This window comes from Schistocerca piceifrons, chromosome 2, assembly GCF_021461385.2.
Source record: "Schistocerca piceifrons isolate TAMUIC-IGC-003096 chromosome 2, iqSchPice1.1, whole genome shotgun sequence".
NCBI classification, from domain to species: Eukaryota; Metazoa; Arthropoda; class Insecta; order Orthoptera; family Acrididae; genus Schistocerca; species Schistocerca piceifrons.
In genome coordinates this window covers 481,575,390-481,590,558 of record NC_060139.1, presented here as the reverse complement: position 1 = coordinate 481,590,558, position 15,169 = coordinate 481,575,390, and the positions used below count along the sequence as shown (strand labels likewise).

General features: G+C 39.6%; 3 non-coding genes across 3 annotated transcripts; 2 read left to right on the top strand and 1 right to left on the bottom strand.

Annotated features, from left to right (window-relative positions):
* Positions 1 to 4,035: 4,035 nt before the first annotated feature.
* Positions 4,036 to 4,108, top strand: Trnar-acg. The gene has a single exon. It is a non-coding gene; the product is annotated as a tRNA-Arg (tRNA).
* A 9,722-nt stretch (positions 4,109 to 13,830) lies between these two features.
* On the top strand, positions 13,831 to 13,903 carry Trnar-acg. Its single transcript has one exon. It is a non-coding gene; the product is annotated as a tRNA-Arg (tRNA).
* Positions 13,904 to 14,348: 445 nt separating this feature from the next.
* Trnay-gua lies at positions 14,349 to 14,438 on the bottom strand. Its single transcript is given in 2 exon segments — positions 14,349 to 14,384; positions 14,402 to 14,438. It is a non-coding gene; the product is annotated as a tRNA-Tyr (tRNA).
* Between the last annotated feature and the right edge of the window lie 731 nt (positions 14,439 to 15,169).

Below are 15,169 nucleotides of genomic sequence, written 5' to 3'. Positions count from 1 at the left end.
TGCAAGCAGCATGTGATATTGTCTGGAAAAAGATTTTAAATTGATAGCAGTTAGGTTTCTGGAGAAAACTTAAGTGTATTTCGAAAAATAGGCAAATGGGAAATGGAGGTGTGTATTTGTCGCAACAGACAAGAAATTCAAATCCACTAAAACAGAAATTGAAGCTGCATGTGAGATAGTAGTGGACTGCATCAGCCAAAATGCAGCCCCACTGAGAATGCTATTCTCGAACATGGGATCAGTTGGTTGTCTGGCCAAGACTCAGTATCAGGGATGGGCATAAAATTATAGTTGGATCCTTCTATCGCCCACCAGAGTCATCTCCTGACAAAACCGAAAACTTCAGAGCAAACTTCACTTGTACATCAGTTCCACAATCATACTGTAATCATCGGTGGAGGCTTTAATCATCCAACAATCAATAGGAAAAATTACAGTTTTGTAAGTGGTGGTCGCGATAAGACGTCCTGTGAAACTTTAATACATGGCTTCTCTGAAAACTACCTACAACAGATAGTTAGGAACCCCACTCAGGATGGAAATATATTGGATCTAATGGAAACAAATAGAACTGTCCACATCGAAACTGGTATCAGTGACAATGACGCAGTTGTGGCAACAAGGACACCTAAAATAAGCAGAAAAGTATATGTTCTCACTAAAACCAGAATAAAAATCACTAGGGTCATATCTTAATTATGAACTTGAAGCTTTCAGCACAGGGCAGGAGCATGGAGAGGAACTCTGGCTCAAGTTTAAAAGAATAGTTGACACAGTACTAGACAGATAGTATCCAGTAGAACAGTTCATAATGGGAGGAAACCTCCATGATATACAGTCACTGTAAAGAAACTTCTAAAGAAAGAGGGATTATTGCATAGTAGGTGAGAAACCAAGCATAGGGATATTGATAGAGAAATGCTGAATGAAACGTGTTTGACTGTCAAGTGGGCAATTTACAACGTATTCTGTGACTAACGTAGCAGAATATTGTCGAGAGATCTTTCACAGAAGCCAAAGAAATTCTGGTCGTATGTAAAGGCTGTTAGTGGCACCAACGTTGGTGTCCAGTCCCTAGCAAATGAGACAGGAAATGAAATGGACAGTAGCAAAGCAAAAGCTGAAATGCTAAACTCCATTTTAAAATGTTCCTTTACAAAGGAAAACCCAAGAGAACTGCTCCACTTTAATCCTCGTACCACTGAAAAGATGAATGAAATGAGTATTAGTGTCAGTGGTGTTGCGAAACAGCTGAAATTGTTAAAACTGAACAAAACTCCAGGCTCCGATGGAATCCTTGTCAGATTCTATACTGAATTTATGGCTGAGTTATCCCCTCTTCTAACTATAACATACCGTAGAGCCCTCGAACCAAAAACAATGCCCAGTTCTTGAAAAAAGGCACAGGTCACATCCGTCTACAAGAAGCGTAGTAGAAGTGATCCCCTAAACTACCGTCTAATATCATTGACATCACTTTGTTGTAGAACGCTAGAACATATTCTGAGCTCAAACATAATGAGGTATCTCGAACAGAGTGACATCCTCAATGCCAACCAGCATGGATTTCGAAAATGTAATAAAACAGCCCTTTGGGCATCCTCTGCCATCACCTGAGGAGGGTAGCCTACATCTACTTTATGCTTACTTAATTGGTTAATGTACAATGCTACAATGCACCTATATCAGTAATAAGTCTGTTTGAGGCAACTTACGTAAAATATGCGTTGGCTGTTGTATTCTGCGCTCAGTAACAAGTTTGTGAAAATGCTATGACCATTGTTCTTTCAATAATTACTACGTAATTGATCTGAACTTGCTATACCGATGAGTACAAATTGTATTCTACAGCTTACATATTTATTTTCAGCAAATTGGCTAGCTATTTTTGATAAACATATTGTTTGGAATTCATACATACAGTAGGAATACTTTTCGTTCTTCCTTTCGACAGTAATTAATTAAAATGTAATATGTATTTTTATTTTCTGGAAACTTGTAAATTACTTTAGGATTCTAAACGAAATTATGTCCGTGTACACACAAAATTGTAAAGTACGATTTTTTTTTTTTTTACTTTTCGATGTATGTGAATTAATTTTGTTACCCACTTTTGCCATTTCTTTAAATTTCTAAATTCTGATGGTCAATTATTGTTGTAAATCATATAAATACCAGCGGTTTGCGTACAGCGGGGGGGGGGGGGGGGGGGGGGGGGACAGTTTGTTACCAACCTTCAACAGCACTACATGTAGAACTTTATACACATACTGCCCGCCATCGGCGAACATTTGCCTGCGAAGAAAGCAGCTTTGCGGAAAATCTGTATCTGGAATTTATTTCATACCTTACACGATGATTTTTGTACAGCAGCACAGAAGATGAGCTCAGGAGTATTTGCAGTGAAGTTACACCTCAAACTGAAGCTCTACAAGTTATGTAAATTTCACGAACATTTTTGAAAACAACATTTCATCTCTAAATTAATCAACAGTGCATAATTCCGTTCAATCAATTTCTTGAGATAGTTGCATCTCAGCTGGTGGAGGCCCAGCATTTCTTTTCGTTCTTGAGTTCACGTTTGGCCAGGAAACGTTTGACACAAACTTTCAACTTGTGTAAATCTGCGAATATTTTAAGCATCTGCAATCCACATTACACACATCCCACACGACGCTGACTTCTTCGCCATCAGCAGTTCCATTTTAAAGACATCCATCATGAGAAACCCAATTGGCACTTTTCTCACATGACATAGGCCAACTGAAAGCATTGTATGAAGGCAACCAGGTAGATGCAGTAGGCCTACTTCTTGATTTCCGAAAAACACATGACTCAGTGTCGCACCTAACTTATTGTCAAAATTACGATCATGGGGCATATCTAGTGAAATTTGTGACTGGATCAAGGACTTTTTGGTAGAGAGGACACAGCATGTTATCTTGGATGCAGAGTCATTGTCAGATGCAGATGTAACTTTGGGTGTGCCCTAGGAAAGTGTGTTGGGATCCTTGCTGTTCATGTTGTATGTTAATGACCTTGCAGTCAGTACTAATAATAAAAGCAAATTTTTCGCAAATGATGCGGCTATCTGTAATGAAGTGCTGTCTGAAAGTTGCATAAATGTTCAGTCAGATCTTGATAAGATTTCAACGTGGTGCACAGATTGATGTTCAGAAATAAAAAAATTTGCACTTCACAAAAAGAAAAAAAGTAGTATCCTATGACTACAATATCAATGAGTCACCGTTGCAATCGGCCAACTCATGAAAATACCTGGATCACTTTGTCGGGATGTAAAATGGAACGATCACATATGTTCAGTTGTGGATGGGTAAAGCAGGTGGTAGACTTCCGTTTATTGGTAGAATACTGAGATTACTTACAAATCACTCGCGACCAGTTCTAGAATATTGCTCAATGATGTGGGTCGCGTACCAGATAGAATTAACAGGGAATATTGAACGTATATAGAGAAGGGCAGCACGAATGGTCACATGTTTGTTAAATTCCTGGGAGACTGTCACAGAGATACTGAAGGAACTGAACTGGAAGACTCTTAAAGACAGAAATTATCCAGAGAAAGTCTACAAGGTTTCAAGAACTGGCTTTAAATAATTAATCTAGGAATATACAACTATCCCCTACGTATCACTTAAATAGGGATAGAGGGGATAAGATTAGAATAATTGCAGCGCGCACAGACTTTCAAACAATCGTTCTTCCCACGTGAATGGAACACGAAAAAACCCGTAACAAGTGTCCAATGGGACGCACACTCTGATAAGCACGTCATGTTGGTTTGCAAATACAGATGTAGCCTGTAACACGATTTTGCGAGTGGGTCCGAATCTTATGTCTAGATTGTCGACTCTTAGACTTCAGTGAAATGCACTTTCACTAAAACCCGTAAAATGTACTATCGTTCAATGACATTAGTCATAAACTATGACCCATAGCACAGAAACATTAGCAAAGCTTAATGCTGATATCGTTCACTACAAGTTGCCTGTGGTTAGATCTCAGTTCCTCATCGGCCCTGTGGCGCAATGGATAACGCGTCTGACTACGGATCAGAAGATTCCAGGTTCGAATCCTGGCAGGGTCGTAAATTTTTGAAAGGGCTACACGAAATTAGGAATTAAGAGTCGCACGAAAGTACAATTGCAGTTGTTACGAAGGAGAAGCACAATATAAACACAAAACTTTAATTTTATAACATTAATTTTAGCTGGAGAAATGGGCAACTGAAGATTAATGCATTTTCACTTTTGCCCTTGTTTACACTGTAATTTCAGTTTTTTGGGAAGCATTACTAGTGGTGGAAATACCACAAAACACCTGCGAAACGGCACGCCGACGTGTATGACGATGAAGTTTTGAGAGAAAAAGTATTAACTAACAGTCTTTTTGAGGTTTCATTTGAGTACAGTGACTGCAAATGCAAGAGCACATAAACGTTGAAGATAACCCAACAAATAATTTTGTTTATTATTGGTATCGTTTAAGCTGCGTAAATGTAAAGTGATACTTGTAAGAGGCGCTAAAAATTTTCCTTCGGGCCGGATTTGAACCAGCGACCTATGGATATCTGCCATACATTCCTCTACAGTCCACCGCTCTACCAACCTTTTTTTTTTTTTATTCACCAAAAACAGTAACAAAAATGGCCACAATGAAATGACATAAATAAAGTGATGGATAATTGCAGTCATAAATTTCAGCATTCAAAAAATGAGTCTTTAGCAGTAGCACACATGTAGCACCTTCACTGCCACCTTCAACTGGTGGCAGTTCAGCATGCACATTTTCTTCTTCTGCAGCCTGAGGTTCCTCATCATCATTTCCCAGACCAAAATTAATCATTCAGTAAATCCTTGATGTGTGTTCCTTCCAGGGTAAATTACGTGGACAGAAGAGCAGTCCGGAACAGAGACATCGCAAAATATTTCACTGCCTTGTTATTTTTGTCAGTTCCAGCCTTCTAAACGCATCTATAGGGAGTTCAAGATCTTCCTTTATATCAGACACTAGATGTTTCTCGCCATATTCTTGTATCTGCTGTACTGCTGATTTATTTTTCATGTGTGACTTGCAGGTGAGGTTAGGGTCGGGAACGTGACCCAATCCATTCCCACTCTACTAGGAATCCAGTTCCTAACCTATACCCATTCGGTTGAAGACAATTCGGAGCATGTTACCATATTTCTTATTGTGATTATGATATTTGAGTATTTTTACGAATCCATTTTCCATATACATCTTGTATTCAGTATGTTCATCGCTCCCAATATTGTTAAAAACCTAACTTGTATATGGCTGTTGATATACTTTCCGGGATGTGAGGTCGTGGTCCAAGAACTTTTCTGCTCCTTACGTTTTGTCCAGAACTGCGCTGGACTTCCTCTGAGGCGCTGCTCCGCTGAGTCTTGCCGACTGATTGGTCGGGTGTCTGAGAGCGACTTATATATTTTGAGAAAGGGGGGCATGGTTCAGGTGACTCGTGATGAGCAGTGATAATCCATACCAAAGATGAGGTTGACTATCGATTACCACCTTGTCCAAGATAAAAATTGTTAGCAATTTTGTAGAGCCACTGTCCATATATCGCTAAGTTTCATAGCCTCCTCTATCCTATTGGAATTATCGTGATGTTTATAAATTTCGATAGCTTCTCTATATAGCCGTGGATAGTAATTTAACGTTGTAGATAAAATTTCGGTATCCGAAAACTTCACTTGGTGGTTGCCTGGTTGAAGAGCATGTTCCACTACAGCTGACTTTTCTATTTTTCCAAGTCGACAAAGACTTTTATTCTCTTTCAGTCGCGTGTTTGCGCTTCTTTTTGTAGTACCAATGTAAACTTTACCACAGGTACATGGAATTTTATACACACCACATGTCGACAGGGGAGGGCGTTTATCCTTCACAGATCGTAGTACTTGACTTATTTTCTTTGTTGGTTTAAAGATCGGTTTTATGTCATGTTTTCATAAAATCTTACCAATACGATCTGTTACTTTTTTAATAAAAGGGGAGAACTACTGTATTTTTCTGTCGTTGTGGTTCATTCTTATCTTTTGGGTTTCTGTTCCTTGGACGCAAAATTCTATTTATCTCTATCCTTGAGTAGCCGTTTTTTTCAAAAGCCTGCTTCAGATGTTTCACTTCAGCATCCAAATGTTCAGGTGTACATATCCGTTCTGCTCGATCGACAAGACTTTTTATGACACCTCTTTTTTGTTGAGGATGATGATTAGAATTTTTATGTAAATATCTGTCCGTATGTGTTGCCTTCCGAAAAACTTTATATTCCAAGCTTCTATCGGACCGTCTCATAACTAAGACATCCAAGAAATATATTCTGTTATCCTTTTCTATTTCCATGGTAAACTGTATTTTTGGGTGAATTTTATTTAGATAATCAAAGAAATCGTCCAAGGCCTTTCTGCCATGGGACCAAACCACAAATGTGTCATCTACGTATCGATACCAACGAGATGGTTTGTTATTAGCTTTTTCTAGGACTGATTGTTCAAACTTCTCCATATAAAGATTGGCAATCGCAGGGCCTAATGGATTACCCATTGCTACTCCATCAAGTTGTTCATAAAATTCATTATCCCACTGGAACTGACTTGATGTAAGACAATGTCTGAAAAGAACAGTCAAATCTTCTGGAAAAATATCCGCTATGAAAATCATAACTTCGTTAACAGGAATCATTATGAATAAGGACACAATGTCAAAACTTACAAGAATATCTTCAGGGGCCAGAGTTAGTCCCCCTAGTTTTTCAATAAAATGATGTGAGTCTTTTATATATGAGTCAGTTTTTCCAATGACTGGTTGTAAACAAGTTGTTAAATATCTTGCTATTTCATAAGTGGGAGAATTGATGGCACTGACTATGGGTCTTAAAGGAAAATCTATTTTATGAATTTTAGGTAGACCATACAATCGAGGACACATAGCCTCACTTTTCAATAAAGTTCTTTTATCTTCTTTTCGGATAGAGGTAGATGACTTAATCAAATTATTTGTTTTCCTAAGTACACTGGCTGTAGGATCCCTCGCAAGTTTCTTGTACTGTCCTGACGTTAAAAGGTTCAAAATGTTTCTTCGGTAATCTTCTGTATTCATAACAACAGTAGCGTTCCCTTTATCTGCGGGAAGAACCACTATTTCTTCATCTGTATTCAAATCCTTAAGAGCCTTCCTCTCACCTTTTGTTAAATTACTTTCTAGAGGTCTGCTGTGGCTTAAAACTCTAGTGGTTTCAATTCGAATTGCATTCGCGGTTGCCTTAGGGATATTTTGTATACCTGCTTCTATATTCGCGATAATATCTTCAATTGGTACTTTTACATTTGGATGCTGAAGTGAAACATCTGAAGCAGGCTTTTGAAAAAAACGGCTACTCAAGGATAGAGATAAATAGAATTTTGCGTCCAAGGAACAGAAACCCAAAAGATAAGAATGAACCACAACGACAGAAAAATACAGTAGTTCTCCCCTTTTATTAAAAAAGTAACAGATCGGATCGGTAAGATTTTACGAAAACATGACATAAAACCGATCTTTAAACCAACAAAGAAAATAAGTCAAGTACTACGATCTGTGAAGGATAAACGCCCTCCCCTGTCGACATGTGGTGTGTATAAAATTCCATGTACCTGTGGTAAAGTTTACATTGGTACTACAAAAAGAAGCGTAAACACGCGACTGAAAGAGCATAAAAGTCTTTGTCGACTTGGAAAAATAGAAAAGTCAGCTGTAGCGGAACATGCTCTTCAACCAGGCAACCACCAAGTGAAGTTTTCGGATACCGAAGTTTTATCTACAACGTTAAATTACTATCCACGGCTATATAGAGAAGCTATCGAAATTTATAAACATCACGATAATTTCAATAGGAAAGAGGACGCTATGAAACTTAGCGATATATGGACAGTGGCTCTACAAAATTGCTAACAATTTTTATCTTGGACAAGGTGGTAATCGATAGTCAACCTTATCTTTGCTATGGATTATCAGTGGCTCTACAAAATTGCTAACAATTTTTATCTTTGACAAGGTGGTAATCGATAGTCAACCTCATCTTTGCTATGGATTATCACTGCTCATCACGTGTCACCTGAACCACACCCCCGTTTCCCACAATATATAAGTCGCTCTCAGACACCCGACCAGTCGGTCGGCAAGACTCAGCGGAGCAGCGCCTCAGAGGAAGTCCAGCGCAGTTCTGGACGAAACGTAAGGAGCAGGAAAGTTTTTGGACCACGACCTCACATCCCGGAAAGTATATCAACAGCCATGTCACCTGGTCGTGAAAGCCTTCATTCTACAATAACTTGTATATTTGCCCATTAACCAAATCACTGCGTTATTTTTTGCCTGAGGGTAGTAACTTTCCTCCGGTCTGAAGAAAATGTTAGTCAGTACATTGTTTGCTGAAGTTCTTGTTATTTGAGCAATTTTCTCCCTGGTCCACCTCCAGTTGATAATCCGATCTCCACAAGTGTAACGATGAGGCACACTATCAACGAGGTTGCATTTGCTGCAGAGGTTTGTGTCACTTAAACCGATGGCAAAGAGACGCTCATTAGTGCTGATGATGTTATTGACTACCTTGTACCACGCTGTTCTCACGTCAGACGAAAGAACATCAGTACTGATGTTTTTCCAGACCACATTCCATGCTATTCCAGCATATTTGGTTTCTATGGTATTTTTCCTTTCATGTTTCCGTCTTTCAGCTAAAATCGCCTTTGCTATAACGTTTTTGGAGTTTAAAATCTTTTTGCTGAGGTAACTTAGTTCAACATAATACTCCCTAATGTGTTTCAGCTTAAAACTTATTTTTTGTATATTTATCGGCGGCTCTACACTTTCTCGCCTGACAACATCGTATAGTTTTGCTGTAATGCACCCTGGATCATTACACATTACGCTCCATGTTCGTTTGACATACAGTGCCATCGCTTTAGACTTGATGTCGGTTAGACCCATTCCTCCATTGCTTGGATCCAAAACTGCTGTCTTCACCGGCACTCGAAACAATTCCCCTTTCCACAAGAACTTTGCTAAGGTGGACATGATCGTCTTCGCCACCAGTGATGGAATGGGGAGAACCTGTGCTATGTAGTAGGCCTTGGATAAAATATACGTGTTGATAAACAGTATTCTCTGGAACTGGTCTATGCTACGTTGACAGTTTTCAATCAAAGCTCCCTTGATTTTTCTTGCCACCTCCCGCCAATTAATTGCTATCATTTTTAAAAGGGACGTTGTCAATGCCATTCCAAGAGCTTTGTGTTCATTAACATGATTCGCCCACTCAATGCGTAAGTTAGCAAGCCGCTTTATATTTAGAAATTTACTTTTATTTTCATTTACCCTCGCACCTGATGCGGAACAGTATTTTGCAAGTATCATCTCTAGTTGTGTCACATCTGTTTGGTCTCTGATGATTACGCCTACATCGTCCGCGTAAGCACCTACCACGGTCCTTGTTCCTTGAATGGTAAGGCCTGTCAGCCTGTGAGGTAGCTGTCTCAAGAAAGGTTCCAGCGATATAACGAACAGGAGCATGGATAAGGGGCTTCCTTGGGTAACACCCCTTTTTATTTCAATTTTTTTTGTCAGTTGACAGTTAACGGAGATTTGTGCAGTAACACCCATTGCCATGTACTTGATGATGTCGATGGTTTTTGGCAGGAAGTCCATTCGGCGCATTATCTCTATCAGGTATTTGTGATTAATTTGATCAAATGCCTTATGGAAGTCTATGAAAAGCAGTCCACATTTTATGTTACTTGCCTGCGCTAGAGCAATGAAATCGCGATACAAAGCCGCAGTTTGTAAAATCGTTCTTCTAAAAGCACAAGTCTGCTGTTGACATATGATGTCAGCAGTGCATGGTGTAAAGCGCTTGTTAATTACTCGAGCTATAATTTTATAATCTGAATTTAAATGCGAAGTCGGCCGTAGGTTGTTTATTTTTTTGCAGCCTCTGTTCTTCGGAATCAACACGATTTTGCATTGTTTGAACTCTGCAGGCACTGGCTTTCCTTGTAAGACTTCATTGACAATTTCGGTGAACTTTTCTCCTATTAGGGTCCAAAATCGTTTATAGAATTCAATGGGCAGTCCGTCAGGTCCTGGAGATTTTCTAGCAGGGGAGCTGCACACGATTTCTAATACATCTTCCTTGGTGATGTCCGAAGAAATGTTCTCATCATCATCTCGCGATATTCGTGGAAGATATGTACCAAAGAGCTCATTGTATTCTTCTTCGTTTGTTTCCCCTGACGCATACATACGTTCATAGTATGCTGAGATCTCTTTATTTCCTTCTGGGTGGTGATTATGGTACCATCATCTATTTGAAGTTCATCCATGAAACTTCTTCTTCTATTCTTGGCGTGTCGGACAAGGTGGTACAATGCAGCAGTCTCATCTTCAGTGACTGACTTTGCTTTGGATTTTATTTTAAGTCCCTCCAGTTCCTTACGTTTCAGACTTATTAACTTTGCTTTTATTTTCTTGATTTCTTTTAATCTTGTAGGAATTGCATCTGTCTGATCGTAGAGGTCCCTGAGCACGCTGTAGTAGAATTCTACAGTCTGTTTCCTTTCTCTGGCCATATCTATACTAAAAGATATTAAAACTTTCCTTAGCTTCGGTTTCGCTCGTTGGGTCCACCATTCTATCACACTTGGAAAGTTGTTCAGTGAACGGAGACACATTTCCCAAGCTCTGGTTAGGGCATCTTCTAAGTCTTCTTCTGATAATAAAGATATATTTAGATTCCACTGGCTTCTTACTCTTCGGGTAGGTTGTGGTGTTAAATTTACGCAGGTCAACAACGCACTGTGATCGGAAAAACTATCTGCTAAATTTTCCGATACGTAAATTCTGTCAGTTCTACTTCAGGAATTGGCAACAATATGAGTGAAGTTCACCATTGTTGGGTATTTTATTTCCCACGCATCTTTTAATTTTAAATCAACAACAAGACATCTCAAGTCAGTTGAGTAATTGAAGTTGGGGATTTGATCCTTTCGACTCAATACACAATTAAAATCTCCCCCTATTATAAGTTGGAGGGAGTTTTTCCTCAGTAAATAAATTACGCTTTCATTAAAGAATGTGGCTCTTGCAGCTCTATTACTGCTGCCAGAAGGAGCATATAAATTGACTATAGTAACTCCTGCTACATTTATTCCAATACCTCGCCCCGATTCTAATTTCTCAACATCATGTACGGGGATGCCTTCTCTAACTAAAATGGCCGTGCCAACATTCGTTTCAATGGAAATATTGTAAAAATCAACGTAATTGGAAAATTTTAATTGTGAGAATACCACTTCCTGTAGGAGAGCAATATCCGTCGCTGACTCATACAGAAACTGTTTCAGAGCAGCTATTTTAACACCCGACTGTATCCTATTAATGTTTAACGTGGTAATCGTATATGACTGTAACATAGGGAGTGACCTTTTTCCCGCTAGTCTATCATTTCATGCCACTCCATGCCGGATACTTCCTGAGACTCTGACTGGAGACCACCGTCACGGCTTGCATTAGAACCTTTCTTTTTACTTTTCTTGCGGTTTGCATAGACACTGGCCTTCACCGAATGTCTGCTCCGCCCACCCCCTGAGCAGTTTTCCACCGAGAGCGGTGTCGGTGGATCTGAGGGGCAGTCGTGTGCCACCATCTCGTCTGCCAAAGGCGGCGAAGAAGCAGTTTGCAAACATTCTTCCAATGTCCCATCACTTCTATGAACACTTTCGTTTACTGTTTGTGTGTTATTGCTGTAAAACTCCGCTTCTTCGTCTTGGGATTTTGGCTGTGACGTCGCCTGTTGTTGACAATCACTCGCTACCTCGTCATGTTTGCTTTCAGTTGCATCCGCGAGTGAATCTGTCTGCATTGATTGACGTACGGGTACTGCAGCGCGGGGTTGTGGCGTCACCAAGAGCAGCGCTTTGCCATCTACTGACGCGTCCAGCGCAACAGAATGGGACTCTGATGTCACTTCGACCTGTTCAGGTGATGGTGGCGTATTCGATTTGTCTACTGATGTACTTGACTCAGAGTTCGAATCTATTCTGACAATATTGTCTGAAACAGTTTCCAGTACTGTTTTCTGAATGTCACAACAGCTTTCAGCGACAGGTTGATATCTTCTTTATCTGCGCTACTGCCGTCACAAGTTCGACGTCTCTTGTTAGTGGCTATACTACTTTTTCCAGCCGGATTGTCTACAGTGTCTTTCCTGAGTAAAGGTGGAAATGCTTCAAGAGTATTTTGTGGCCTGTCGTCTACATTCCCCGAAATGCTGGAAACTTCACCACCCGTCATCTGATTTTCAGTCACAATATCAGCCAGTGTTAACCTTTTACGCTGTTGTAAATTATTCTTCAATACAAACACCTTTTTTGGACAGTTTTGCCGGAGATGCCTACTTTTATTACATATATGACAAGTCAAAGTCTGTCCATTGTATATAACGTGCGCTTTGTAGCCACAAACCAAAATGTGAGATGGAATGTTTTGTTTGACATGCATATCGACAGAACGAACACCACTAAAGCATTGCAATCTATGCTGGCTTGACCATCGTTCATTACGAATTTGCCTGATGCCACCGTATTTAGATAGTGCGTCTTTTAAGTAGCACCTTTCTACCTCAGGGGGCAAATTAAATACTCTGACTTGTTTATAATCAACATCAGCATTTGAAATGGTAACTGTATTCACCGAATTATCGCGATGGCGGAATTCAGCTTTTCCTTCAAATTTCTGCAAAATCCGTTCCAGCACCAACGGGGAAAGCAGCTTCACAAAAAAGCAGTATTGCTCCAAGTCATAATAAGCAGCGTGCGTCTGATCCGAAGTAATGCCAATAACGTCAACGATCCAGTCATGAATTTCTAGTGAACTTGGTTGAACATTACGGGTTGCTTTGTCAAATCGAAGTCTGTAAGCTTTCTGGGAAACATTGTTGCCATGTCAGCAGTTAACAGCTCGCGAAAACAAGGAAACTAAAATGCTGCATCACCACATCACAATTTTACACAACACTGTTACGCAGAGTCATAAAATCCAAACAGAAGCGCGTCCGCTCAGGACGGCCGTAAAAGCCGATATTCTGGTCCCAGATAAACGAAACTTTTGTGTAATTGCTTGTCAGAAGGCTATGAACGATAATGGACACCGCTCAAAGTATAACTGTCTGTAATACAACTATATTTTTAAATTATTTCACAATGCGAACCAAACTGCGATCTCTGTTTACGTTGCTAAGCAGAGATACATCTGAAGGAACTGAACTGGAAGACTCTTAAAGACAGAAATTATCCAGAGAAAGTCTACAAGGTTTCAAGAACTGGCTTTAAATAATTAATCTAGGAATATACAACTATCCCCTACGTATCACTTAAATAGGGATAGAGGGGATAAGATTAGAATAATTGCAGCGCGCACAGACTTTCAAACAATCGTTCTTCCCACGTGAATGGAACACGAAAAAACCCGTAACAAGTGTCCAATGGGACGCACACTCTGATAAGCACGTCATGTTGGTTTGCAAATACAGATGTAGCCTGTAACACGATTTTGCGAGTGGGTCCGAATCTTATGTCTAGATTGTCGACTCTTAGACTTCAGTGAAATGCACTTTCACTAAAACCCGTAAAATGTACTATCGTTCAATGACATTAGTCATAAACTATGACCCATAGCACAGAAACATTAGCAAAGCTTAATGCTGATATCGTTCACTACAAGTTGCCTGTGGTTAGATCTCAGTTCCTCATCGGCCCTGTGGCGCAATGGATAACGCGTCTGACTACGGATCAGAAGATTCCAGGTTCGAATCCTGGCAGGGTCGTAAATTTTTGAAAGGGCTACACGAAATTAGGAATTAAGAGTCGCACGAAAGTACAATTGCAGTTGTTACGAAGGAGAAGCACAATATAAACACAAAACTTTAATTTTATAACATTAATTTTAGCTGGAGAAATGGGCAACTGAAGATTAATGCATTTTCACTTTTGCCCTTGTTTACACTGTAATTTCAGTTTTTTGGGAAGCATTACTAGTGGTGGAAATACCACAAAACACCTGCGAAACGGCACGCCGACGTGTATGACGATGAAGTTTTGAGAGAAAAAGTATTAACTAACAGTCTTTTTGAGGTTTCATTTGAGTACAGTGACTGCAAATGCAAGAGCACATAAACGTTGAAGATAACCCAACAAATAATTTTGTTTATTATTGGTATCGTTTAAGCTGCGTAAATGTAAAGTGATACTTGTAAGAGGCGCTAAAAATTTTCCTTCGGGCCGGATTTGAACCAGCGACCTATGGATATCTGCCATACATTCCTCTACAGTCCACCGCTCTACCAACTGAGCTACCGAAGGAGTCGTTTTACGTGATCTATAACAACCATGATTGTATTGTCCAAAGAAGTTCTCTCTTGCAACAGCGGGAAAGCAAATAAGGAATGTAAAACTGAAGTTAACTTTATAGACTAGAGTGAAAGGCATTTTTAATTGGGTTATGGAATTTGTGCGCATCAGCGTGGAGACATTTTGGCGGTACGGCGTACTGAAGTACATATGTGGGCAATGTATTGGCCTAATAATGACCAGAAATACAAACAGTGAACATCGCTAAAAACCGCGCAACTTAAGTGAATTTGTAAATTATTACTTTCGTGAGAGTCGGTCACCCCACACGTGAACTTAGGTAGCGGGATGTACAATATGAAAATCTCATTGGTTTTCAGATAGCGGTACATATTAATAGAATGTTACAAATAAGAAAATGTACCAGTAATTACACTGTACAAAGGGAAATCCAGCAATCGCATACATATATGTAAGTAGGCGTACATGACAACGTAATTTCAGTGTAATTACCCCGAGTCCTTTGTGTATCATACCAGTACGAAGAAAGTAATTCTATCATGCCATGTTGTATAGTCTTTTACCTCTTCACAATAAGTTTGGGCTAGATTTTATTTCTTTAAGTTGCAGTAAAATTTAACTACTGCGTGTATAACCACAACACTTTTCTCATACTCACGTTCGCCAAACAGCAGCTGTGTACAATGTTTAATAGGCCTACTTTACTGGTACACACATTCATT